The sequence below is a fragment of the Periophthalmus magnuspinnatus genome, chromosome 19, assembly GCF_009829125.3.
Source record: "Periophthalmus magnuspinnatus isolate fPerMag1 chromosome 19, fPerMag1.2.pri, whole genome shotgun sequence".
NCBI classification, from domain to species: domain Eukaryota; kingdom Metazoa; phylum Chordata; class Actinopteri; order Gobiiformes; family Gobiidae; genus Periophthalmus; species Periophthalmus magnuspinnatus.
Window position 1 is genome coordinate 20,921,648 of NC_047144.1, and position 23,775 is coordinate 20,945,422.

General features: G+C 49.0%; 23 non-coding genes across 23 annotated transcripts; 7 read left to right on the forward strand and 16 right to left on the reverse strand.

Moving 5' to 3' along the window:
• Positions 1-627: 627 nt before the first annotated feature.
• trnat-cgu (transfer RNA threonine (anticodon CGU)) lies at positions 628-701 on the reverse strand. The gene has a single exon. It is a non-coding gene; the product is annotated as a tRNA-Thr (tRNA).
• A 908-nt stretch (positions 702-1,609) lies between these two features.
• On the forward strand, positions 1,610-1,682 carry trnar-ucg (transfer RNA arginine (anticodon UCG)). The gene has a single exon. It is a non-coding gene; the product is annotated as a tRNA-Arg (tRNA).
• Positions 1,683-1,736: 54 nt separating this feature from the next.
• On the reverse strand, positions 1,737-1,810 carry trnat-agu (transfer RNA threonine (anticodon AGU)). Its single transcript has one exon. It is a non-coding gene; the product is annotated as a tRNA-Thr (tRNA).
• Positions 1,811-4,309: 2,499 nt separating this feature from the next.
• trnar-ucg (transfer RNA arginine (anticodon UCG)) lies at positions 4,310-4,382 on the forward strand. The gene has a single exon. It is a non-coding gene; the product is annotated as a tRNA-Arg (tRNA).
• Positions 4,383-4,436: 54 nt separating this feature from the next.
• Positions 4,437-4,510, reverse strand: trnat-cgu (transfer RNA threonine (anticodon CGU)). Its single transcript has one exon. It is a non-coding gene; the product is annotated as a tRNA-Thr (tRNA).
• A 900-nt stretch (positions 4,511-5,410) lies between these two features.
• Positions 5,411-5,484, reverse strand: trnat-ugu (transfer RNA threonine (anticodon UGU)). The gene has a single exon. It is a non-coding gene; the product is annotated as a tRNA-Thr (tRNA).
• A 277-nt stretch (positions 5,485-5,761) lies between these two features.
• trnat-ugu (transfer RNA threonine (anticodon UGU)) lies at positions 5,762-5,835 on the reverse strand. The gene has a single exon. It is a non-coding gene; the product is annotated as a tRNA-Thr (tRNA).
• A 3,293-nt stretch (positions 5,836-9,128) lies between these two features.
• On the reverse strand, positions 9,129-9,202 carry trnat-agu (transfer RNA threonine (anticodon AGU)). The gene has a single exon. It is a non-coding gene; the product is annotated as a tRNA-Thr (tRNA).
• A 204-nt stretch (positions 9,203-9,406) lies between these two features.
• trnar-ucg (transfer RNA arginine (anticodon UCG)) lies at positions 9,407-9,479 on the forward strand. Its single transcript has one exon. It is a non-coding gene; the product is annotated as a tRNA-Arg (tRNA).
• A 51-nt stretch (positions 9,480-9,530) lies between these two features.
• On the reverse strand, positions 9,531-9,604 carry trnat-agu (transfer RNA threonine (anticodon AGU)). Its single transcript has one exon. It is a non-coding gene; the product is annotated as a tRNA-Thr (tRNA).
• A 651-nt stretch (positions 9,605-10,255) lies between these two features.
• trnat-ugu (transfer RNA threonine (anticodon UGU)) lies at positions 10,256-10,329 on the reverse strand. Its single transcript has one exon. It is a non-coding gene; the product is annotated as a tRNA-Thr (tRNA).
• A 119-nt stretch (positions 10,330-10,448) lies between these two features.
• Positions 10,449-10,521, forward strand: trnar-ucg (transfer RNA arginine (anticodon UCG)). Its single transcript has one exon. It is a non-coding gene; the product is annotated as a tRNA-Arg (tRNA).
• A 51-nt stretch (positions 10,522-10,572) lies between these two features.
• On the reverse strand, positions 10,573-10,646 carry trnat-ugu (transfer RNA threonine (anticodon UGU)). Its single transcript has one exon. It is a non-coding gene; the product is annotated as a tRNA-Thr (tRNA).
• Positions 10,647-13,598: 2,952 nt separating this feature from the next.
• Positions 13,599-13,672, reverse strand: trnat-cgu (transfer RNA threonine (anticodon CGU)). The gene has a single exon. It is a non-coding gene; the product is annotated as a tRNA-Thr (tRNA).
• A 907-nt stretch (positions 13,673-14,579) lies between these two features.
• On the forward strand, positions 14,580-14,652 carry trnaq-uug (transfer RNA glutamine (anticodon UUG)). Its single transcript has one exon. It is a non-coding gene; the product is annotated as a tRNA-Gln (tRNA).
• Positions 14,653-14,706: 54 nt separating this feature from the next.
• On the reverse strand, positions 14,707-14,780 carry trnat-agu (transfer RNA threonine (anticodon AGU)). Its single transcript has one exon. It is a non-coding gene; the product is annotated as a tRNA-Thr (tRNA).
• Positions 14,781-17,277: 2,497 nt separating this feature from the next.
• trnar-ucg (transfer RNA arginine (anticodon UCG)) lies at positions 17,278-17,350 on the forward strand. The gene has a single exon. It is a non-coding gene; the product is annotated as a tRNA-Arg (tRNA).
• Positions 17,351-17,405: 55 nt separating this feature from the next.
• Positions 17,406-17,479, reverse strand: trnat-cgu (transfer RNA threonine (anticodon CGU)). The gene has a single exon. It is a non-coding gene; the product is annotated as a tRNA-Thr (tRNA).
• An 892-nt stretch (positions 17,480-18,371) lies between these two features.
• Positions 18,372-18,445, reverse strand: trnat-ugu (transfer RNA threonine (anticodon UGU)). The gene has a single exon. It is a non-coding gene; the product is annotated as a tRNA-Thr (tRNA).
• Positions 18,446-18,722: 277 nt separating this feature from the next.
• trnat-ugu (transfer RNA threonine (anticodon UGU)) lies at positions 18,723-18,796 on the reverse strand. Its single transcript has one exon. It is a non-coding gene; the product is annotated as a tRNA-Thr (tRNA).
• A 3,279-nt stretch (positions 18,797-22,075) lies between these two features.
• Positions 22,076-22,149, reverse strand: trnat-agu (transfer RNA threonine (anticodon AGU)). Its single transcript has one exon. It is a non-coding gene; the product is annotated as a tRNA-Thr (tRNA).
• Positions 22,150-22,354: 205 nt separating this feature from the next.
• Positions 22,355-22,427, forward strand: trnar-ucg (transfer RNA arginine (anticodon UCG)). The gene has a single exon. It is a non-coding gene; the product is annotated as a tRNA-Arg (tRNA).
• Positions 22,428-23,146: 719 nt separating this feature from the next.
• On the reverse strand, positions 23,147-23,220 carry trnat-ugu (transfer RNA threonine (anticodon UGU)). The gene has a single exon. It is a non-coding gene; the product is annotated as a tRNA-Thr (tRNA).
• Between the last annotated feature and the right edge of the window lie 555 nt (positions 23,221-23,775).

A 23,775-nucleotide genomic window follows, 5' to 3' on the forward strand; every position in this document is an offset into this window, starting at 1 on the left:
CGTTTCACTTCCCTCCTGTGAGGGAGAAGCTAACCGAGAGCGGTGAGTGATCACTGATACCCGTCCAGTGTACTCGGCCCTGTCCAGATTCCTGGGCACATGTCTAGCCTGGACTGTTTCAGTACGCCCTGAACAACCTGCCTTCTCGAGAAGGCCCTGGACCTTTGGTGTAGCACGCGCCAAATTTCTGTCATGTCCTGTATTTTACTTTACTTCTTCTTCAGGAGCTCAGAGGTGTGTTTCCTCCAGGCCAGACCTTCCTCGATCTGGACTCCCAGAAACCTGAAATCAGTGACCCTCTCCACCCAGTCCCCACTGATGGAGAGTGGAGAAATGTCAGTTTTCTTCCTCCTGTAGTCTATGATCAGCTCCTTTGTTTTTTTGGTGTTAAAGAGCAGGTTATTCTCCTTACACCACCCCAACAGTCGCTGCACCTCGTCCCTATACGCTGATTCATCCCCCCTGGTGATGAGTCCCAGATGGAGTGTGGAAACCCCAAAAACTCCAATTTCTCCCCCAGTTTATAGGGAAGGATGGTGTTAAAGGCCAAGGTGAAATCCACAAATCCCTTCATGGTTAAATGAGCTGGCTTCATTTTTGAATATTTCCAGAGAACAGAATGTAAAAAGGCACTGCTGGGATTTGAACCCAGGATCTCCTGTTTACGAGACAGGCACTTTGACCAGCTAAGCCACAGCGCCTTCAAAACACAAACAGCAAAAAAAAAAAAAAAAAAAAAAAAAAAAAAAAAAAAAAAAAATCCCCCTCTCAAACCAAAATGTAAAAAGGCACTGGTGGGATTTGAACCCAGAGGCTCCTGTTGACAAGATAGGCACTTTGACCGGTTGACATGCAGCACCTTCAACTGCAGCAAACTGGACTCTAAAAAAAAAAAAAGAACACCCTGTGGCCTAATGGTTAAGGTGTCTGACTTTGGGTCAGAAAATTGAGGGTTCAAAACCCTTTGTGGTTAATTTTTTTTGCTTGCTTCATTTTTGAATATTTCCACCAGAGAACAGAATGTAAAAAGGCACTGTTGGGATTTGAACCCAGGATCTCCTGTTTACAAGGCAGGCACTTTGACCAGCTAAGCCACAGCACTTTGAAACCTAATTAAAAAGCCCCCAAAAAAACACCAGTATTTTTTTTTTATGCTGTAAACAAGCACGACTCTTAAAAATGATCAGACTCATTGCATAATTAGACAGTAGTTGTGCCTAAAAGACCATTTGGTCTAAAGAACTTCAGATCAGAATCAGATCAGAAGGTTTGAATTTCTTCGTGGTAACTGACCGCGGTGCGCTGGACCTCGGGCCGGGGCCGGCTTCGACTTCCATGTTTGGGTGGGAGGGACCGTGTGGAAGAAGCTGACTGAGATGAACACCCGAGCCTGTTATAGGGTGCTGCTCCCTGGAGTCTTCAGACGCCCCGCGGCAGAACACAAATGGTCACAGACATTCCCCTCACACGACTTCGCATCCATCTGGGCCTACACCCCCCCCCCATCCATAACCCAATGTGTTCTTGTACGTTCACTGTGCTTTTATTTTGTAAAATGCTATTTTTGATAATAAAAGACAAAAAATAAATAAAATAAATAAGGTTCATGGGCCATGTGGCCTAATGGATAAGGCATCTGACTTCGGATCAGAAGATTGAGGGTTTGAATCCCTTCGTGGTTACTTTTTTTGCTTGTTACATTTTTGAATATTTCCACCAGAGAACAGAATGTAAAAAGGCACTGCTGGGATTTGAACCCAGGATCTCCTGTTTACTAGACAGGCACTTTGACCAGCTAAGCCACAGCGCCTTGAAAAAGAATTAAAAAGCCGAATTTAAATTGAAACACAGACTGATCTACACATGCATACAGCTACACGCCATCTGCCCCACAGAGTTCGTCACAGACTGCCCAGTGTACGATGAATCCCCCGAGACTTTAGAACACCTATTCTTTGAATGTGGTGCCGCCCGCCGCTTCTGGGTCCGGGTCCAGGACCTCCTCGCCCGGAGGCTGAACTGGAGTCTCCCACCGCCGCCGGCCCTTGGAGGGAATGACCAGGTGCGCTGGTCTCTCCTGTTCGGGGCCGGGGTCTTCTGTTTACTAGACAAGCACTTTGACCAGCTAAGCCACAGTGCCTTCAACCATCACTTCAGAAAATACAAACAGCAAAAAAATAAATAAAACTCCAGCATTTTATATACTGTAAATAACTACGATTGATAAAACTGATCAGGATCATGCCATAATCAGACAATAGACGTGCCTATAAACCTCAAGAGAACAAAATGTAAAAAAGGCACTGCCAGGATCTCCTGGTTACTAGACAGGCACTTTAACCAGCTAAGCCACAGAGCCTTGAAACGTAAGTAAACCCCCCCCCACCCCCCCACCCCAAAAAAAACCCCAAAAAAACAAAAACACCAGTATTTTTTATGCTGTAAACAAGCATGACTCTTAAAAATGATCAGACTCATTGCATAATTAGACAATAGTCGTGCCTAAAACACCATTTGGTCTAAAGAACTTCAGATCAAAATCCATCAGAAGGTTTGAATCCCTTCGTGGTAACTGACCGCGGTGCGCTGGCCCTCAGGCCGGGGACGGGAGGAGTCGACTCCCCCGCCGCCGGCTTCGACTTCGACGTTTGGGCGGGCGGGACCGTGTGGAAGAAGCTGACCGAGATGAACACCCGAGCCTGTCACAGAGTGCTGATCCCTGGAGTCTTCAGACGTCCCGCGGCAGAACACAAATGGTCACAGACATTCCCCTCGCACGACATCGCATCCATCTGGGCCTACACATTCGAATGGTTTACACACCACACATAGTCAGTCATTTTGAATTCAAATTGAAACACAGACTGATCTACACGTGCATACAGTTACACGCCATCTGTCCCACGGAGTTCGTCAGAGACTGCCTGGTGTGCGATGAATCCCCCGAGACTTTAGAACACCTTTTTCTCGAATGTGGTGCCGCCCGCCGCTTCTGGGTCCGGGTCCAGGACCTCCTCGCCCGGAGGCTGGACTGGGGTCTCCCACCGCCGGCGGCCCTGGGAGGGGATGACCAGGAGCACTGGTCTCTCCTGTTCGGGGCCAGAAGGGGGCGCCCTGGGGCCGACCACCGCCCCGGCGCCGCGGCCGACCGTCAGCTCGTTGCCGGAGCCCACCACAGCCCAGCTGTCGCCGCTCCAGCCGCTTCAGCTGACCATCGCCCGGACCATCGTGCGGCAGGTCAGGTGCTCCCCCATCACACTCCGGGACACCCACCGGACCAGCGCACCCCAGATCACCACACCCCAGACCACCCATCGGATCACCGCACCCCAGATCACCGCACCCCAGATCACCCATCGGACCACCGCACCCCGGACCACCGCACCCCAGACCCACGTCCTCCGGAACATCGCCAAATCATCCGCCCCGCCCCCCCATGTGTCCTATCCAACCCCGCACCCTCCCTACTTGCCCCAGTGTCGCCTGTCTTGTGATGTACATGTACACATTTATTTATTATTTCTTGTATCCCCATTTTCCACCCCAGTGTACTCTCCCAATGTACTTTGTACTGTGATTTTATGAGATGATATTTTTGATAATAAAAGTTAAAAAAAAAAAAAAAAAAAGACAGTAGTCTTGCCTAAAAGACAGAAATATGCCTAAAGAGGTTTTATATGTCATCCATGCATGTTTGAATAATTTAGTGATCTCTCATATGCCCTGTTCAAACCCTCCTTACAGTTAGCAGTACTAAACTGTCCAATGCTCAGCCCACAATCCTACGTGACCCATGCACCTGCACAGAAGTTCTCCATTAATGTATAAAAGTATCATCCTAAACCTAACCGTGTGAAGAAGGGGTGCCAGGGGTAAAACAGCTATTCATCTATTCCTAATAGAGATGAATCAAAAGAAACTAATATTCATTTTATATTTAAATGTATTTATAATGTTTGCTGTATTTTACTTTACTGTGCCTGAAGGGTAAACTGTAGATAAAGTAAACCTGAATGCGCTAAAAAAGGGAAAAAAAAGGCCCTGCTGGGATTAGAACCCCAGATCTCCTGTTTACTAGACAGGCACTTTGACCAGCTAAGCCACAGCGCTTTCAATTGCCTTTTTCCAAAACACAAAAAGCAAAGAAAAAAACAAAACTCCAACCTGAAATCCCCTCTCAAACCAAAACGTAAATTGGCACTGCTGGGATTTGAACCCAGAGGCTCCTGTTGACAAGATAGGCACTTTGACCGGTTGACATACAGCACCTTCAACAGCAGACTGCACTCTAAAAAAAACAAAATTCATGGACTATATGGCCTAATGGAAAAGGCGTCTGACTTCGGATCAGAAGATTGAGGGTTTGAATCCCTTTGTGGTTAATTGTTTTGCTTGTTACATTTTTTTATATTTCCACCAGAGAACAGAATGTAAAAAGGCACTGCTGGGATTTGAACCCAGGATCTCCTGTTTACGAGACAGGCACTTTGACCAGCTAAGCCACAGCGCCTTGAAATCCAATTTGAAACCCACAAAAAGAAAAAAAAAAACACCAGTATTTTATATGCTGTAAACAAGCACGACTCTTAAAAATGTTCCGGCTCATTGCATAATTAGACAGTAGTCGTCCACCTGATCACCCATCCAGACCCAACCTCCCCCTCGTCAGACTTATCATGTCCATAGCCCGGTACACTATCTTCTTTGTCAGAAACCTCCACCTATACGATCAGCGCACCGCCCCCCACTGGACCCTGTTCACAAACCGCCTTACCACCCACCTCCAACACCTTCACATAGCCATCCCCCACCGTTTTAACAAGACCCTGCTCCCCCGCAACACCCTCATCACCGTCACCCCCCAAGGACATTTGGACTTTCACTTTTGATCACTCACCCCATCCCCCACCCCACCTCGGATTCTGAAAGACTGAAACCAAAATGTGCAGATTGTTTATTCAATTTAATATTATTTCTCAAATTATGTCCCAGTCCGCCCCGCCCCGCCCCCCCCCCCCCCCCCCCCCCATGTGTCCTATCCAACCCCGCACCCTCCCTACTTGCCTCAGTGTCTTGTGATGTACATGTACACATTTATTTATTATTTCTTGTATGTTCCCCATTTTCCACCATGTGTTTCCATCCCCCTGTCCCCTCCCCCCCACTTGCCCCAATGTACTTTGTACTGTGATTTTATGAAATGATATTTTTGATAATAAAAGTAAAAAATAAAAAAGACAGTAGTCGTGCCTAAAAGACCATTTGGTCCAAAGAACTCCAGATCAGAATCCATCAGAAGGTTTGAATCCCTTCATGGTAACTGACCATGCTTGAAATGGTTGGAATCCCTTCATGCTGAAATGAGCTTGTTACATTTTTTAATATTTCCACCAGAGAACAGAATGTAAAAAGGCACTGCTGGGATTTGAACCCAGGATCTCCTGTTTACAAGACAGGCACTTTGACCAGCTAAGCCACAGCGCCTTGAAATTGAATTAACAACCCACAAAAACAAAAACAAAAAAGCCAGTATTTTTTATGCTGTAAACAAGCACGACTCTTAAAAATGATAAGGCTCATTGCATAATTAGACAGTAGTCATGCCTAAAACACCATTTGGTCTAAAGAACTTCAAATCAGAGTCCGTCAGAAGGTTCGAATCCCTTTGTGGTAACTGACCATGTTTGAAAAGGTTGGAATCCCTCTAGGGCTAAATGAGCTGGCTTCATTTTTGAATATTTCCAGAGAACAGAATGTAAAAAGGCACTGCTGGGATTTGAACCCAGGATCTCCTGTTTACAAGACAGGCACTTTGACCAGCTAAGCCACAGCGCCTTGAAACCTAATTAAAAAGCCCCCCAAAAAACACCAGTATTTTATATGCTGTAAACAAGCATGCTCTGTCCGCCGTACCTTCGATGCCCTGGCCGACTGGACAACCTTTAAGGAGAGCCTCATTCAGTCAGCTCACAATGCCCTGAAAAAGCCCTGGATATCGGAGAAGACTCTTAACATCATCGACCGCCGGCGCGAGGCCCGACTCCGGGGCGACCTCCCGGAATATCGGCGGCTGAACTACCTGCGCAATGTGGCTATAGCCGAGGACCGTGAGAGGTTTTGGAAGGCAGAAGCTGAACACCTAGAGTCTGCGGCCAACAACAACAACATGTGCCGGGTCTTTAGTCTGCTGCGCCAAGCCCGTAATGGTCCACGCATCAAGACAGCCCTGGTGAAAGACTCGGATGGCCACCTCTTAACAACTGAAGCAACCTGCCTCGAATGCTGGAAAGAGCACTTCACCCTTCTCCTGCAGCATAGCTCCATTCCGGCTGATTCCATCATCCCAGCCACTGCAAATGCCGTATCCACCAGCAACGCTTGCAGCACAGACCCTCTCACCCCAGAAGAAGTCAGAGCTGCTCTGAATAAAATCAACAACAGGAAGGCCCCCGGCATCTGCTCCATAACTGCTGAGATGCTAAAATCTGGTGGTGATGGTGTTGTCGAGTGGCTCACCCACATATTCAGTCAGGTGTGGGAGACAGAGAGACTTCCCAGTGACTGGACCAGAGGGGTTATCCTACCCTTCTGGAAGCGCAAGGGTGACAGGCTAGACTGCTGCAACCACAGAGGCATTACCCTTCTGTCCATCCCCGGTAAGCTCTTTACCAGGATCTTGCTCACCCGTGCTCTCCCAGCCATCAGAAGCAGTCGCCGTCCAAAGCAGGCTGGCTTCATGCCTAATCGCTCCACAACCGACCACATCTCCGCCGTTCGTTTGCTGATAGAGAAGACCTATGAATTTCGTAAAGACCGACACCTCTACATCGGGTTCATAGATCTGAAGGCTGCCTTCGACACCGTCTGCCATGCTTCACTGTGGAGTATCCTACAGGCCCTTGGAGCACCACCCAAGATCGTCGCCCTACTCAAGTTGCTTTATAGCAATGCACAGAGCTGTGTCTGCATTAACGGCAGAGACTCTGACTGGTTTTCCATCTCCAGTGGCGTCCGTCAGGGCTGAGTGGCTGCTCCCGACCTCTTCAACTGCATCATTGACCACCTGATGCTCAAGGTCTGTGAGCGGGTCCCCGGAGTGTCCTTTGGCGACTACCATCTGACCGACCTGGAGTACACCGACGACACCATTCTGCTCAGCACATCCTACAGCCAGCTGAGAGACACTCTGGGCATATACAGTGAAGAGGCAGGGAAGCTTGGCCTCCAAGTGAGCTGGGCTAAGACCAAATTTATACATGTCGGTGATGGGCCAGATCCACCCCCCCCTGCAGCTTGGCAATGACATTGTAGAGCCTGTGAAGCGCTTTGTGTACCTGGGGTCCATAGTGACGGACAACGGGGACCTAAATCCAGAGATTAACCGCAGAAGAGCCCTGGCAGCATCAGCCCTGCAGTCCCTCTGGAAGCCACTCTGGCGACACTCCACCATCTCACACACGACAAAGCTCCGGATATATAATTCCGCCGTACTTTCCATCCTGCTGTATGGTTCGGAGACATGGCCCCTGAACAAGACTCTGGCTGCCAAAGTACACGGCTTTGATAGCAGAGCTCTCCGCACCATCGAAAATATCAGGTGGCCCCAGTGAGTTTCCAACCAGGGGCTCAGAGCTCGCACGCTCCAGCCCAGAGCATCCTGCCTGGCTGCGCAACGCCGCACCCGCTGGTTTGGCCATGTTCTCCACCTTCCTGCTGACCATCCCACGAGAGCCATCCTCCAGTTTGACCCAAAGGCGGCAGGCTGGAAACGACTACGAGGCAAGCCCTGCACCCGATGGCTTGACATCATTGTGGGCGACCTCCAACAACTTGGAGTCACCATAGAGGACGCAGAGCAGCTGGCCCTAGACCGCCAGCGTTGGAAAAAACTGGTTCACCTGATCGGCTCAACGCGTGGGGACGGGATGCCCCCCTCCCCTTTGCTGGAGCCTTAGATAGATAGAAACAAGCATGACTCTTAAAAATGACCAGACTCATTGCATAATTAGACAGTAGTCGTGACTAAAAGACCATTTGGTCTAAAGAACTTCAGATCAGAGTCCGTCAGAAGGGTTGAATCCCTTCGTGGTAACTGACCACACATGCATACAGTTACACGCCATTAGTCCCACGGAGTTCGTCAGAGACTGCCCGGTGTGCGGAGAATCCCCCGAGACTTTAGAACACCTATTTCTCGAATGTGGTGCCGCCCGCCGCTTCTGGGTCCGGGTCCAGGATCTCCTCGCCCGGAGGCTGAACTGGAGTCTCCCACGGCCGGCGGCCCTTAGAGGGAATGACCAGGTGCGCTGGTCTCTCCTGTTCGGGGCCGGAAGGGGGCGCCCCGGGGCTGACCATCGCCCCGTCGCCGCTGCCGACCGTCAGCTGTTCAGACTGTTAATGTCAATAGCCCGGTACACCATTTATCATGTTCGGAATATCCACCTTCACCGACAGCGCACCGCCCCCCTTTGGACTCTTTTCACCACCCACCTCACCACCCACCTCAGACACCTCCACATGGCCGTCCCCCACCGCTTCAACAGAACTTTGCTCCCCCACAACACCCTCATCACCACCAACCCCCAAGGACAGCTCGACCTCCATTTTTGATCCCCCCCCCAGGACAATGGACAACAACACAATCATGGATCTAGATGTTTAATGGGATTTATAATGTTTAACATTTGCTCACTAATGTCCTCGTCTGCCCCAGCCCCTCATGTCTCCTACCTTACCCCCCCCCCAAATGCCCTAATGTTACCTGTCTTGCAATGTATGCACACATTTATTTATTATTTCTCTCATGTTTTCCCCACTTCCCTCATGTGTTTTTCCCTTCCCCACGTCCCCCCCCCCCCACATAACCTAATGTGTTCTTGTACGTGTACTGTGCTTTTACTTTGTAAAAATGCTATTTTTGATAATAAAAGACAAAAAAAAAAAAACATTTCTTGTATGTCCTCCCCATTTCCTTCATGTGTTTGAATTTGAAGTTACCGACTATGTGTGGTATAAACCATTCGAATGTGTAGGCCCAGACAGATGCGATGTCGGAAAGTTTGAATCTCTTTGTGGTAACTGAGTATACTTGATTTTTGAATATTTCCACCAGAAAACAGAATGTACAAAGGCACTGCTGGGATTTGAACCCAGGATCTCCTGTTTACTAGACAGGCACTTTGACCAGCTAAGCCACAGCGCCTTCGACTGTCTTTTTCTAAAACACAAACAGCAAAAAAAAAAAAAAAAAGCTCCAACTTGAAATCCCCACTCAAACCAAAATGTAAAAAGACACTGCTGGGATTTGAACCCAGAGGCTCCTATTGACAAGATAGGCACTTTGACCGGTTGACATACAGCACCTTCATTTGCAGGAGACTGCACTCTAAAAAAAACAAAATCCATTGACCATGTGGCCTAATGGATAAGGCGTCTGACTTCGAATCAGAAGATTGAGGGTTCGAATCCCTTTGTGGTTAAATGAGCTGGCTTCATTTTTAAATATTCCCACCAGAGAACAGAATGTAAAAAGGCACTGCTGGGATTTGAACCCAGGATCTCCTGTTTACTAGACAGGCACTTTGACCAGCTAAGCCACAGCGCCTTCAACCATCATTTTAAACAAAACAAAAAAACATCTCAACCATGACTCTTACAAATGATCTTTGTCATTGCATAATTAGACAATAGCCGCCGGATAGCCAGACCACCCATCGGACCACCACACCCCGGACCACCGCACCCCGGATCACCCATCGGACCACCGCACCGCGGCCCACCGCACCCCGGATCACCGTACCCCGGATCACCGCACCCCGGATCACCGCACCCCAGGTCACCGCACTCCAGACCCACGTCCTCCAGAACATCGCCACCATCACCGCCCGCCCGACCATCCACCTGATCACCCATCCAGACCCAACCTCCCCCTCGTCAGACTTATCATGTCCATAGCCCGGTACACCATCTTCTTTGTCAGAAACCTCCACCTATACGATCAGCGCACCGCCCCCCACTGGAAAAAGTAAAAAAAAAAATTAAAAAAAAGACAATAGCCGCCCCGAAATGACCATTTAGCCCAATGGATAAAGCATCTGAGGCTCATTACATAATTGGACAAAAGATGTGCCTTAAACACCATTTAGCTCAGGGCGTCTGTCTTCAGATGAGAATACGTCAGAAAGTTCGAATCCCTTTGTGATTAAATGAACTTGCTTCATTTTTGAATATTTCCACCAGAGAACAGAATGTACAAAGGCACTGCTGGGATTTGAACCCAGGATCTCCTGTTTACAAGACAGGCACTTTGACCAGCTAAGCCACAGTGCCTTCGACTGTCTTTTTTTATAACACAAACAGCAAAAAAAAGGCTCCTGTTGACAAGATAGGCACTTTGGCCGGTTGACATACAGCACCTTCAACTGCACTCTAAAAAGACAAAATGCATGGACCATGTGGCCTAATGGATAAGGCGTCTGACTTCGGATCAGAAGATTGAGGGTTTGAATCCCTTCGTGGTTGAATGAGCTGGCCTTATTTCTTAATATTTCCACCAGAGAACAGAATGTAAAAAGGCACTGCTGGGATTTGAACCCAGGATCTCCTGTTTACAAGACAGGCACTTTGACCAGCTAAGCCACAGCGCCTTCGATGATTGTTTTAAACACATGAAAACACACAAAAAAATAAGAAAAGAAAAAAAAGAAAAAAAACATCTCACAAATCTTACAAACATCTTACAAATGATCTTTGTCATTGCATAATTAAACAATAGCCGCCCCGAAATGACCTTTTTTTTTGTCTTTTATTTTCAAAAATATCGTTTTACAAAGTAAAAGCACAGTAAATGTACAAGAAACACATGAAGGAAATGGGGAGAACATACAAGAAATAATAAATATATATATGTATATGCACATCACAACACAGGTAACATTAGGGCGTGCGGGGGGGGCGGGGATATGGGATAGGGTAGGAGACATGAAGGAATGGGGCAGGCGAGGACATAATGAATGAAATTAAAGAGAGAATGAGCACGCAATTTCTGAACCTAGATTAGAGTCTCTGTCCATTGTTCTGAGGGGGGTCAAAAATGGAGATCGAGGTGTCCTTGGGGGTTAGTGGTGATGAGGGTGTTGTGGGGAAGCAAAGTCCTGTTGAAGTGGTGGGGGACGGCCATGTGGAGGTGTCTGAGGTGGGTGGTGAGGTGAGTGGTGAAAAGAGTCCAAAGGGGGGCAGTGCACTGTCGATGGAGGTGGATGTTCCTGACGTGATAGATGTTGTACCGGGCTATGCGGCGGGCGGCACCACATTCCTCAGTCTGTTTGCGACGTCGCCCAGCAGGTGGAGCACTGTCAGCGCGTGCACCAGTGTGGACATGCAGAGGGTGTTGACGACCAGCACCTTCCCTTTTACAGTGAGCGCCCTGAGGTTCCAGAGCGAGATGGTCTGCCCGATCTTCAGTAGGGATTTCTCCCACTGCTTCACGGCGCAGACCACCTCGTCTTTCCCCATCAGGACGCCCAGCACCTTGTACTGGTTGTCCGCCCTCCACATGTCCACGCTGAGGCGCGGCGGGGCGACGTCGCCGCAGAACGACTGGCCCAATTAACCTCTCTGCCCGAGGCCAGGCAGTAGACGCCTAGCTAGTGGAGAGCTGCTCCCAGGATCTCCACGTCCCGGGCGAAGAGGTTGGGGTGTGGTGATCTGGGGTGCGCTGGTTCGGTGAGTGTCCCGGAGTGTGATGGGGGAGCACCTGGCCTGCTGCACGATGGTCCGGGCGATGGTCAGCTGAAAAAGCTGGAGCGGCGACAGCTGGGCTGTGGTGGGCTCCGGCGATGAGCTGATGGTTGGCCGCGGCGCCGGGGCGGTGGTCGGCCCCAGGGCGCCCCCTTGCAGCCCCAAACAGGAGAGACCAGTGCTCCTGGTCGTCTCCTCCCAGGGCCGCCGGCGGTGGGAGACTCCAGTCCAGCCTCTGGGCGAGGAGGTCCTGGACCCGGACCCAGAAGCAGCGGGCGGCACCACATTCGCAAAAAAGATGTATAAGAGTCTCAGGGGATTCACCGCACACTGAGCAGTCGCTGTCGTACACTGTTGGTGAGGATGTTGTCAGCAATGTCCCGGTGTGGAATACTATATGACTGGGTCGGACTGATGATGGACGCGATGACTAATTTAAGGCGGTTTGCGAGAATTTTGGCGAGTATCTTGTAGTCGGTGCCAGTGCAGAATGATGCAGAAATGCGGTTCTCAGATTGCATCTGCGTGTACAGTGACTGCAGTATGGGCGCGATGCGGTAAAACTCACTCGTGAGACCATCCTGACCGGGACTCTTGTTATTGTTTAGCCCTTTGATGGCTTCCCGGACCTCCGCGACGGTTATGGGCCGGTCGCAGAGGTCACGGTCGCCCTGGCCTCAACAGCGTTGATGGCGGCGTGAGTGGCATGTGACGAGGTACCTTGCGCGTGAAATAACTCGGAGTAGAATGGCAAAGTACAATGGTCCGCTGAGATGACACCTGCAGAATTAGCGAGCTGCTGTATATACATTGTTCCCTGTTTTTGTTTTTCGAGGCCGAAAAAGAAGGCTGTTCCCCTCTCCAAACCTCCACTGTGTATCTCGCCCTGGCTCTTAGAGTAGCCCCCCTGCTCTTCGCCAGCTCCAGTGCCTCTAGACGGGCCCTGAGCTGGAGAAGTTCAGAATCAACCGGGCCTTTCTGAGAAGCCGCGCCCGCACAGATGGTTTGGATGCGTTGGCGCAGGGTGTTCTCCTCGACGCTCTCGAGCCATTTTTGTGCTTGCAGAATCAGAATCAAAAAATTCTTTTTGATTCTGATTTTTGCTTCCTCCCACCATTCTATTAGGTTGTTCAGTACCTCCTTTTCTTGCTCAAGAGCATCCAGGAGCCTGGCCAGCTTCTTTTGGTATTTTTCCTCGGGGAGTACAGAGTTGTTAAGAACCCACAGCCCTCCGTTTCACTTCCCTCCTGTGAGGGAGAAGCTAACCGAGAGCGGTGAGTGATCACTGATACCCGTCCAGTGTACTCGGCCCTGTCCAGATTCCTGGGCACATGTCTAGCCTGGACTGTTTCAGTACGCCCTGAACAACCTGCCTTCTCGAGAAGGCCCTGGACCTTTGGTGTAGCACGCGCCAAATTTCTGTCATGTCCTGTATTTTACTTTACTTCTTCTTCAGGAGCTCAGAGGTGTGTTTCCTCCAGGCCAGACCTTCCTCGATCTGGACTCCCAGAAACCTGAAATCAGTGACCCTCTCCACCCAGTCCCCACTGATGGAGAGTGGAGAAATGTCAGTTTTCTTCCTCCTGTAGTCTATGATCAGCTCCTTTGTTTTTTTGGTGTTAAAGAGCAGGTTATTCTCCTTACACCACCCCAACAGTCGCTGCACCTCGTCCCTATACGCTGATTCATCCCCCCTGGTGATGAGTCCCAGATGGAGTGTGGAAACCCCAAAAACTCCAATTTCTCCCCCAGTTTATAGGGAAGGATGGTGTTAAAGGCCAAGGTGAAATCCACAAATCCCTTCATGGTTAAATGAGCTGGCTTCATTTTTGAATATTTCCAGAGAACAGAATGTAAAAAGGCACTGCTGGGATTTGAACCCAGGATCTCCTGTTTACGAGACAGGCACTTTGACCAGCTAAGCCACAGCGCCTTCAAAACACAAACAGCAAAAAAAAAAAAAAAAAAAAAAAAAAAAAAAAAAAAAAAAAATCCCCCTCTCAAACCAAAATGTAAAAAGGCACTGGTGGGATTTGAACCCAGAGGCTCCTGTTGACAAGATAGGCACTTTGACCGGTTGACATGCAGCACCTTCAACTGCAGCAAACTGGACTCTAAAAAAAAAAAAAGAACACCCTGTGGCCTAATGGTTAAGGTGTCTGACTTTGGGTCAGAAAATTGAGGGTTCAAAACCCTTTGTGGTTAATTTTTTTTGCTTGCTTCATTTTTGAATATTTCCACCAGAGAACAGAATGTAAAAAGGCACTGTTGGGATTTGAACCCAGGATCTCCTGTTTACAAGGCAGGCACTTTGACCAGCTAAGCCACAGCACTTTGAAACCTAATTAAAAAGCCCCCAAAAAAACACCAGTATTTTTTTTTATGCTGTAAACAAGCACGACTCTTAAAAATGATCAGACTCATTGCATAATTAGACAGTAGTTGTGCCTAAAAGACCATTTGGTCTAAAGAACTTCAGATCAGAATCAGATCAGAAGGTTTGAATTTCTTCGTGGTAACTGACCGCGGTGCGCTGGACCTCGGGCCGGGGCCGGCTTCGACTTCCATGTTTGGGTGGGAGGGACCGTGTGGAAGAAGCTGACTGAGATGAACACCCGAGCCTGTTATAGGGTGCTGCTCCCTGGAGTCTTCAGACGCCCCGCGGCAGAACACAAATGGTCACAGACATTCCCCTCACACGACTTCGCATCCATCTGGGCCTACACCCCCCCCCCATCCATAACCCAATGTGTTCTTGTACGTTCACTGTGCTTTTATTTTGTAAAATGCTATTTTTGATAATAAAAGACAAAAAATAAATAAAATAAATAAGGTTCATGGGCCATGTGGCCTAATGGATAAGGCATCTGACTTTGGATCAGAAGATTGAGGGTTTGAATCCCTTCGTGGTTACTTTTTTTGCTTGTTACATTTTTGAATATTTCCACCAGAGAACAGAATGTAAAAAGGCACTGCTGGGATTTGAACCCAGGATCTCCTGTTTACTAGACAGGCACTTTGACCAGCTAAGCCACAGCGCCTTGAAAAAGAATTAAAAAGCCGAATTTAAATTGAAACACAGACTGATCTACACATGCATACAGCTACACGCCATCTGCCCCACAGAGTTCGTCACAGACTGCCCAGTGTACGATGAATCCCCCGAGACTTTAGAACACCTATTCTTTGAATGTGGTGCCGCCCGCCGCTTCTGGGTCCGGGTCCAGGACCTCCTCGCCCGGAGGCTGAACTGGAGTCTCCCACCGCCGCCGGCCCTTGGAGGGAATGACCAGGTGCGCTGGTCTCTCCTGTTCGGGGCCGGGGTCTTCTGTTTACTAGACAAGCACTTTGACCAGCTAAGCCACAGTGCCTTCAACCATCACTTCAGAAAATACAAACAGCAAAAAAATAAATAAAACTCCAGCATTTTATATACTGTAAATAACTACGATTGATAAAACTGATCAGGATCATGCCATAATCAGACAATAGACGTGCCTATAAACCTCAAGAGAACAAAATGTAAAAAAGGCACTGCCAGGATCTCCTGGTTACTAGACAGGCACTTTAACCAGCTAAGCCACAGAGCCTTGAAACGTAAGTAAACCCCCCCCCACCCCCCCACCCCAAAAAAACCCCCAAAAAAACAAAAACACCAGTATTTTTTATGCTGTAAACAAGCATGACTCTTAAAAATGATCAGACTCATTGCATAATTAGACAATAGTCGTGCCTAAAACACCATTTGGTCTAAAGAACTTCAGATCAAAATCCATCAGAAGGTTTGAATCCCTTCGTGGTAACTGACCGCGGTGCGCTGGCCCTCAGGCCGGGGACGGGAGGAGTCGACTCCCCCGCCGCCGGCTTCGACTTCGACGTTTGGGCGGGCGGGACCGTGTGGAAGAAGCTGACCGAGATGAACACCCGAGCCTGTCACAGAGTGCTGATCCCTGGAGTCTTCAGACGTCCCGCGGCAGAACACAAATGGTCACAGACATTCCCCTCGCACGACATCGCATCCATCTGGGCCTACACATTCGAATGGTTTACACACCACACATAGTCAGTCATTTTGAATTCAAATTGAAACACAGACTGATCTACACGTGCATACAGTTACACGCCATCTGTCCCACGGAGTTCGTCAGAGACTGCCCGGTGTGCGATGAATCCCCCGAGACTTTAGAACGCCTTTTTCTCGAATGTGGTGCCGCCCGCCGCTTCTGGGTCCGGGTCCAGGACCTCCTCGCCCGGAGGCTGGACTGGGGTCTCCCACCGCCGGCGGCCCTGGGAGGGGATGACCAGGAGCACTGGTCTCTCCTGTTCGGGGCCAGAAGGGGGCGCCCTGGGGCCGACCACCGCCCCGGCGCCGCGGCCGACCGTCAGCTCGTTGCCGGAGCCCACCACAGCCCAGCTGTCGCCGCTCCAGCCGCTTCAGCTGACCATCGCCCGGACCATCGTGCGGCAGGTCAGGTGCTCCCCCATCACACTCCGGGACACCCACCGGACCAGCGCACCCCAGATCACCACACCCCAGACCACCCATCGGATCACCGCACCCCAGATCACCGCACCCCAGATCACCCATCGGACCACCGCACCCCGGACCACCGCACCCCAGACCCACGTCCTCCGGAACATCGCCAAATCATCCGCCCCGCCCCCCCATGTGTCCTATCCAACCCCGCACCCTCCCTACTTGCCCCAGTGTCGCCTGTCTTGTGATGTACATGTACACATTTATTTATTATTTCTTGTATCCCCATTTTCCACCCCAGTGTACTCTCCCAATGTACTTTGTACTGTGATTTTATGAGATGATATTTTTGATAATAAAAGTTAAAAAAAAAAAAAAAAAGACAGTAGTCTTGCCTAAAAGACAGAAATATGCCTAAAGAGGTTTTATATGTCATCCATGCATGTTTGAATAATTTAGTGATCTCTCATATGCCCTGTTCAAACCCTCCTTACAGTTAGCAGTACTAAACTGTCCAATGCTCAGCCCACAATCCTACGTGACCCATGCACCTGCACAGAAGTTCTCCATTAATGTATAAAAGTATCATCCTAAACCTAACCGTGTGAAGAAGGGGTGCCAGGGGTAAAACAGCTATTCATCTATTCCTAATAGAGATGAATCAAAAGAAACTAATATTCATTTTATATTTAAATGTATTTATAATGTTTGCTGTATTTTACTTTACTGTGCCTGAAGGGTAAACTGTAGATAAAGTAAACCTGAATGCGCTAAAAAAGGGAAAAAAAAGGCCCTGCTGGGATTAGAACCCCAGATCTCCTGTTTACTAGACAGGCACTTTGACCAGCTAAGCCACAGCGCTTTCAATTGCCTTTTTCCAAAACACAAAAAGCAAAGAAAAAAACAAAACTCCAACCTGAAATCCCCTCTCAAACCAAAACGTAAATTGGCACTGCTGGGATTTGAACCCAGAGGCTCCTGTTGACAAGATAGGCACTTTGACCGGTTGACATACAGCACCTTCAACAGCAGACTGCACTCTAAAAAAAACAAAATTCATGGACTATATGGCCTAATGGATAAGGCGTCTGACTTCGGATCAGAAGATTGAGGGTTTGAATCCCTTTGTGGTTAATTGTTTTGCTTGTTACATTTTTTTTATATTTCCACCAGAGAACAGAATGTAAAAAGGCACTGCTGGGACTTGAACCCAGGATCTCCTGTTTACGAGACAGGCACTTTGACCAGCTAAGCCACAGCGCCCTGAAATCCAATTTGAAACCCACAAAAAGAAAAAAAAAACACACCAGTATTTTATATGCTGTAAACAAGCACGACTCTTAAAAATGTTCCGGCTCATTGCATAATTAGACAGTAGTCGTCCACCTGATCACCCATCCAGACCCAACCTCCCCCTCGTCAGACTTATCATGTCCATAGCCCGGTACACTATCTTCTTTGTCAGAAACCTCCACCTATACGATCAGCGCACCGCCCCCCACTGGACCCTGTTCACAAACCGCCTTACCACCCACCTCCAACACCTTCACATAGCCATCCCCCACCGTTTTAACAAGACCCTGCTCCCCCGCAACACCCTCATCACCGTCACCCCCCAAGGACATTTGGACTTTCACTTTTGATCACTCACCCCATCCCCCACCCCACCTCGGATTCTGAAAGACTGAAACCAAAATGTGCAGATTGTTTATTCAATTTAATATTATTTCTCAAATTATGTCCCAGTCCGCCCCGCCCCGCCCCGCCCCCCCCATGTGTCCTATCCAACCCCGCACCCTCCCTACTTGCCTCAGTGTCTTGTGATGTACATGTACACATTTATTTATTATTTCTTGTATGTTCCCCATTTTCCACCATGTGTTTCCATCCCCCTGTCCCCTCCCCCCCACTTGCCCCAATGTACTTTGTACTGTGATTTTATGAAATGATATTTTTGATAATAAAAGTAAAAAATAAAAAAGACAGTAGTCGTGCCTAAAAGACCATTTGGTCCAAAGAACTCCAGATCAGAATCCATCAGAAGGTTTGAATCCCTTCATGGTAACTGACCATGCTTGAAATGGTTGGAATCCCTTCATGCTGAAATGAGCTTGTTACATTTTTTAATATTTCCACCAGAGAACAGAATGTAAAAAGGCACTGCTGGGATTTGAACCCAGGATCTCCTGTTTACAAGACAGGCACTTTGACCAGCTAAGCCACAGCGCCTTGAAATTGAATTAACAACCCACAAAAACAAAAACAAAAAAGCCAGTATTTTTTATGCTGTAAACAAGCACGACTCTTAAAAATGATAAGGCTCATTGCATAATTAGACAGTAGTCGTGCCTAAAACACCATTTGGTCTAAAGAACTTCAAATCAGAGTCCGTCAGAAGGTTCGAATCCCTTTGTGGTAACTGACCATGTTTGAAAAGGTTGGAATCCCTCTAGGGCTAAATGAGCTGGCTTCATTTTTGAATATTTCCAGAGAACAGAATGTAAAAAGGCACTGCTGGGATTTGAACCCAGGATCTCCTGTTTACAAGACAGGCACTTTGACCAGCTAAGCCACAGCGCCTTGACACCTAATTAAAAAGCCCCCCAAAAAACACCAGTATTTTATATGCTGTAAACAAGCATGCTCTGTCCGCCGTACCTTCGATGCCCTGGCCGACTGGACAACCTTTAAGGAGAGCCTCATTCAGTCAGCTCACAATGCCCTGAAAAAGCCCTGGATATCGGAGAAGACTCTTAACATCATCGACCGCCGGCGCGAGGCCCGACTCCGGGGCGACCTCCCGGAATATCGGCGGCTGAACTACCTGCGCAATGTGGCTATAGCCGAGGACCGTGAGAGGTTTTGGAAGGCAGAAGCTGAACACCTAGAGTCTGCGGCCAACAACAACAACATGTGCCGGGTCTTTAGTCTGCTGCGCCAAGCCCGTAATGGTCCACGCATCAAGACAGCCCTGGTGAAAGACTCGGATGGCCACCTCTTAACAACTGAAGCAACCTGCCTCGAATGCTGGAAAGAGCACTTCACCCTTCTCCTGCAGCATAGCTCCATTCCGGCTGATTCCATCATCCCAGCCACTGCAAATGCCGTATCCACCAGCAACGCTTGCAGCACAGACCCTCTCACCCCAGAAGAAGTCAGAGCTGCTCTGAATAAAATCAACAACAGGAAGGCCCCCGGCATCTGCTCCATAACTGCTGAGATGCTAAAATCTGGTGGTGATGGTGTTGTCGAGTGGCTCACCCACATATTCAGTCAGGTGTGGGAGACAGAGAGACTTCCCAGTGACTGGACCAGAGGGGTTATCCTACCCTTCTGGAAGCGCAAGGGTGACAGGCTAGACTGCTGCAACCACAGAGGCATTACCCTTCTGTCCATCCCCGGTAAGCTCTTTACCAGGATCTTGCTCACCCGTGCTCTCCCAGCCATCAGAAGCAGTCGCCGTCCAAAGCAGGCTGGCTTCATGCCTAATCGCTCCACAACCGACCACATCTCCGCCGTTCGTTTGCTGATAGAGAAGACCTATGAATTTCGTAAAGACCGACACCTCTACATCGGGTTCATAGATCTGAAGGCTGCCTTCGACACCGTCTGCCATGCTTCACTGTGGAGTATCCTACAGGCCCTTGGAGCACCACCCAAGATCGTCGCCCTACTCAAGTTGCTTTATAGCAATGCACAGAGCTGTGTCTGCATTAACGGCAGAGACTCTGACTGGTTTTCCATCTCCAGTGGCGTCCGTCAGGGCTGAGTGGCTGCTCCCGACCTCTTCAACTGCATCATTGACCACCTGATGCTCAAGGTCTGTGAGCGGGTCCCCGGAGTGTCCTTTGGCGACTACCATCTGACCGACCTGGAGTACACCGACGACACCATTCTGCTCAGCACATCCTACAGCCAGCTGAGAGACACTCTGGGCATATACAGTGAAGAGGCAGGGAAGCTTGGCCTCCAAATGAGCTGGGCTAAGACCAAATTTATACATGTCGGTGATGGGCCAGATCCACCCCCCCCTGCAGCTTGGCAATGACATTGTAGAGCCTGTGAAGCGCTTTGTGTGCCTGGGGTCCATAGTGACGGACAACGGGGACCTAAATCCAGAGATTAACCGCAGAAGAGCCCTGGCAGCATCAGCCCTGCAGTCCCTCTGGAAGCCACTCTGGCGACACTCCACCATCTCACACACGACAAAGCTCCGGATATATAATTCCGCCGTACTTTCCATCCTGCTGTATGGTTCGGAGACATGGCCCCTGAACAAGACTCTGGCTGCCAAAGTAGACGGCTTTGATAGCAGAGCTCTCCGCACCATCGAAAATATCAGGTGGCCCCAGTAAGTTTCCAACCAGGGGCTCAGAGCTCGCACGCTCCAGCCCAGAGCATCCTGCCTGGCTGCGCAACGCCGCACCCGCTGGTTTGGCCATGTTCTCCACCTTCCTGCTGACCATCCCACGAGAGCCATCCTCCAGTTTGACCCAAAGGCGGCAGGCTGGAAACGACTACGAGGCAAGCCCTGCACCCGATGGCTTGACATCATTGTGGGCGACCTCCAACAACTTGGAGTCACCATAGAGGACGCAGAGCAGCTGGCCCTAGACCGCCAGCGTTGGAAAAAACTGGTTCACCTGATCGGCTCAACGCGTGGGGACGGGATGCCCCCCTCCCCTTTGCTGGAGCCTTAGATAGATAGAAACAAGCATGACTCTTAAAAATGACCAGACTCATTGCATAATTAGACAGTAGTCGTGACTAAAAGACCATTTGGTCTAAAGTGTCCGTCAGAAGGGTTGAATCCCTTCGTGGTAACTGACCACACATGCATACAGTTACACGCCATTAGTCCCACGGAGTTCGTCAGAGACTGCCCGGTGTGCGGAGAATCCCCCGAGACTTTAGAACACCTATTTCTCGAATGTGGTGCCGCCCGCCGCTTCTGGGTCCGGGTCCAGGATCTCCTCGCCCGGAGGCTGAACTGGAGTCTCCCACGGCCGGCGGCCCTTAGAGGGAATGACCAGGTGCGCTGGTCTCTCCTGTTCGGGGCCGGAAGGGGGCGCCCCGGGGCTGACCATCGCCCCGTCGCCGCTGCCGACCGTCAGCTGTTCAGACTGTTAATGTCAATAGCCCGGTACACCATTTATCATGTTCGGAATATCCACCTTCACCGACAGCGCACCGCCCCCCTTTGGACTCTTTTCACCACCCACCTCACCACCCACCTCAGACACCTCCACATGGCCGTCCCCCACCGCTTCAACAGAACTTTGCTCCCCCACAACACCCTCATCACCACCAACCCCCAAGGACAGCTCGACCTCCATTTTTGATCCCCCCCCCAGGACAATGGACAACAACACAATCATGGATCTAGATGTTTAATGGGATTTATAATGTTTAACATTTGCTCACTAATGTCCTCGTCTGCCCCAGCCCCTCATGTCTCCTACCTTACCCCCCCCCCAAATGCCCTAATGTTACCTGTCTTGCAATGTATGCACACATTTATTTATTATTTCTCTCATGTTTTCCCCACTTCCCTCATGTGTTTTTCCCTTCCCCACGTCCCCCCCCCCACATAACCTAATGTGTTCTTGTACGTGTACTGTGCTTTTACTTTGTAAAAATGCTATTTTTGATAATAAAAGACAAAAAAAAAAAAAACATTTCTTGTATGTCCTCCCCATTTCCTTCATGTGTTTGAATTTGAAGTTACCGACTATGTGTGGTATAAACCATTCGAATGTGTAGGCCCAGACAGATGCGATGTCGGAAAGTTTGAATCTCTTTGTGGTAACTGAGTATACTTGATTTTTGAATATTTCCACCAGAAAACAGAATGTACAAAGGCACTGCTGGGATTTGAACCCAGGATCTCCTGTTTACTAGACAGGCACTTTGACCAGCTAAGCCACAGCGCCTTCGACTGTCTTTTTCTAAAACACAAACAGCAAAAAAAAAAAAAAAAAAGCTCCAACTTGAAATCCCCTCTCAAACCAAAATGTAAAAAGACACTGCTGGGATTTGAACCCAGAGGCTCCTATTGACAAGATAGGCACTTTGACCGGTTGACATACAGCACCTTCATTTGCAGGAGACTGCACTCTAAAAAAAACAAAATCCATTGACCATGTGGCCTAATGGATAAGGCGTCTGACTTCGAATCAGAAGATTGAGGGTTCGAATCCCTTCGTGGTTAAATGAGCTGGCTTCATTTTTATGAGCTGTTTACTAGACAGGCACTTTGACCAGCTAAGCCACAGCGCCTTCAACCATCATTTTAAACAAAACAAAAAAACATCTCAACCATGACTCTTACAAATGATCTTTGTCATTGCATAATTAGACAATAGCCGCCGGATAGCCAGACCACCCATCGGACCACCACACCCCGGACCACCGCACCCCGGATCACCCATCGGACCACCGCACCGCGGCCCACCGCACCCCGGATCACCGTACCCCGGATCACCGCACCCCAGATCACCGCACCCCAGGTCACCGCACTCCAGACCCACGTCCTCCAGAACATCGCCACCATCACCGCCCGCCCGACCATCCACCTGATCACCCATCCAGACCCAACCTCCCCCTCGTCAGACTTATCATGTCCATAGCCCGGTACACCATCTTCTTTGTCAGAAACCTCCACCTATACGATCAGCGCACCGCCCCCCACTGGAAAAAGTAAAAAAAAAAATTAAAAAAAAGACAATAGCCGCCCCGAAATGACCATTTAGCCCAATGGATAACGCATCTGAGGCTCATTACATAATTGGACAAAAGATGTGCCTTAAACACCATTTAGCTCAGGGCGTCTGTCTTCAGATGAGAATACGTCAGAAAGTTCGAATCCCTTTGTGATTAAATGAACTTGCTTCATTTTTGAATATTTCCACCAGAGAACAGAATGTACAAAGGCACTGCTGGGATTTGAACCCAGGATCTCCTGTTTACAAGACAGGCACTTTGACCAGCTAAGCCACAGCGCCTTCGATGATTGTTTTAAACACATGAAAACACACAAAAAAATAAGAAAAGAAAAAAAAGGAAAAAAAACATCTCACAAATCTTACAAACATCTTACAAATGATCTTTGTCATTGCATAATTAAACAATAGCCGCCCCGAAATGACCTTTTTTTTTGTCTTTTATTTTCAAAAATATCGTTTTACAAAGTAAAAGCACAGTAAATGTACAAGAAACACATGAAGGAAATGGGGAGAACATACAAGAAATAATAAATATATATATGTATATGCACATCACAACACAGGTAACATTAGGGCGTGCGGGGGGGCGGGGATATGGGATAGGGTAGGAGACATGAAGGAATGGGGCAGGCGAGGACATAATGAATGAAATTAAAGAGAGAATGAGCACGCAATTTCTGAACCTAGATTAGAGTCTCTGTCCATTGTTCTGAGGGGGGTCAAAAATGGAGATCGAGGTGTCCTTGGGGGTTAGTGGTGATGAGGGTGTTGTGGGGAAGCAAAGTCCTGTTGAAGTGGTGGGGGACGGCCATGTGGAGGTGTCTGAGGTGGGTG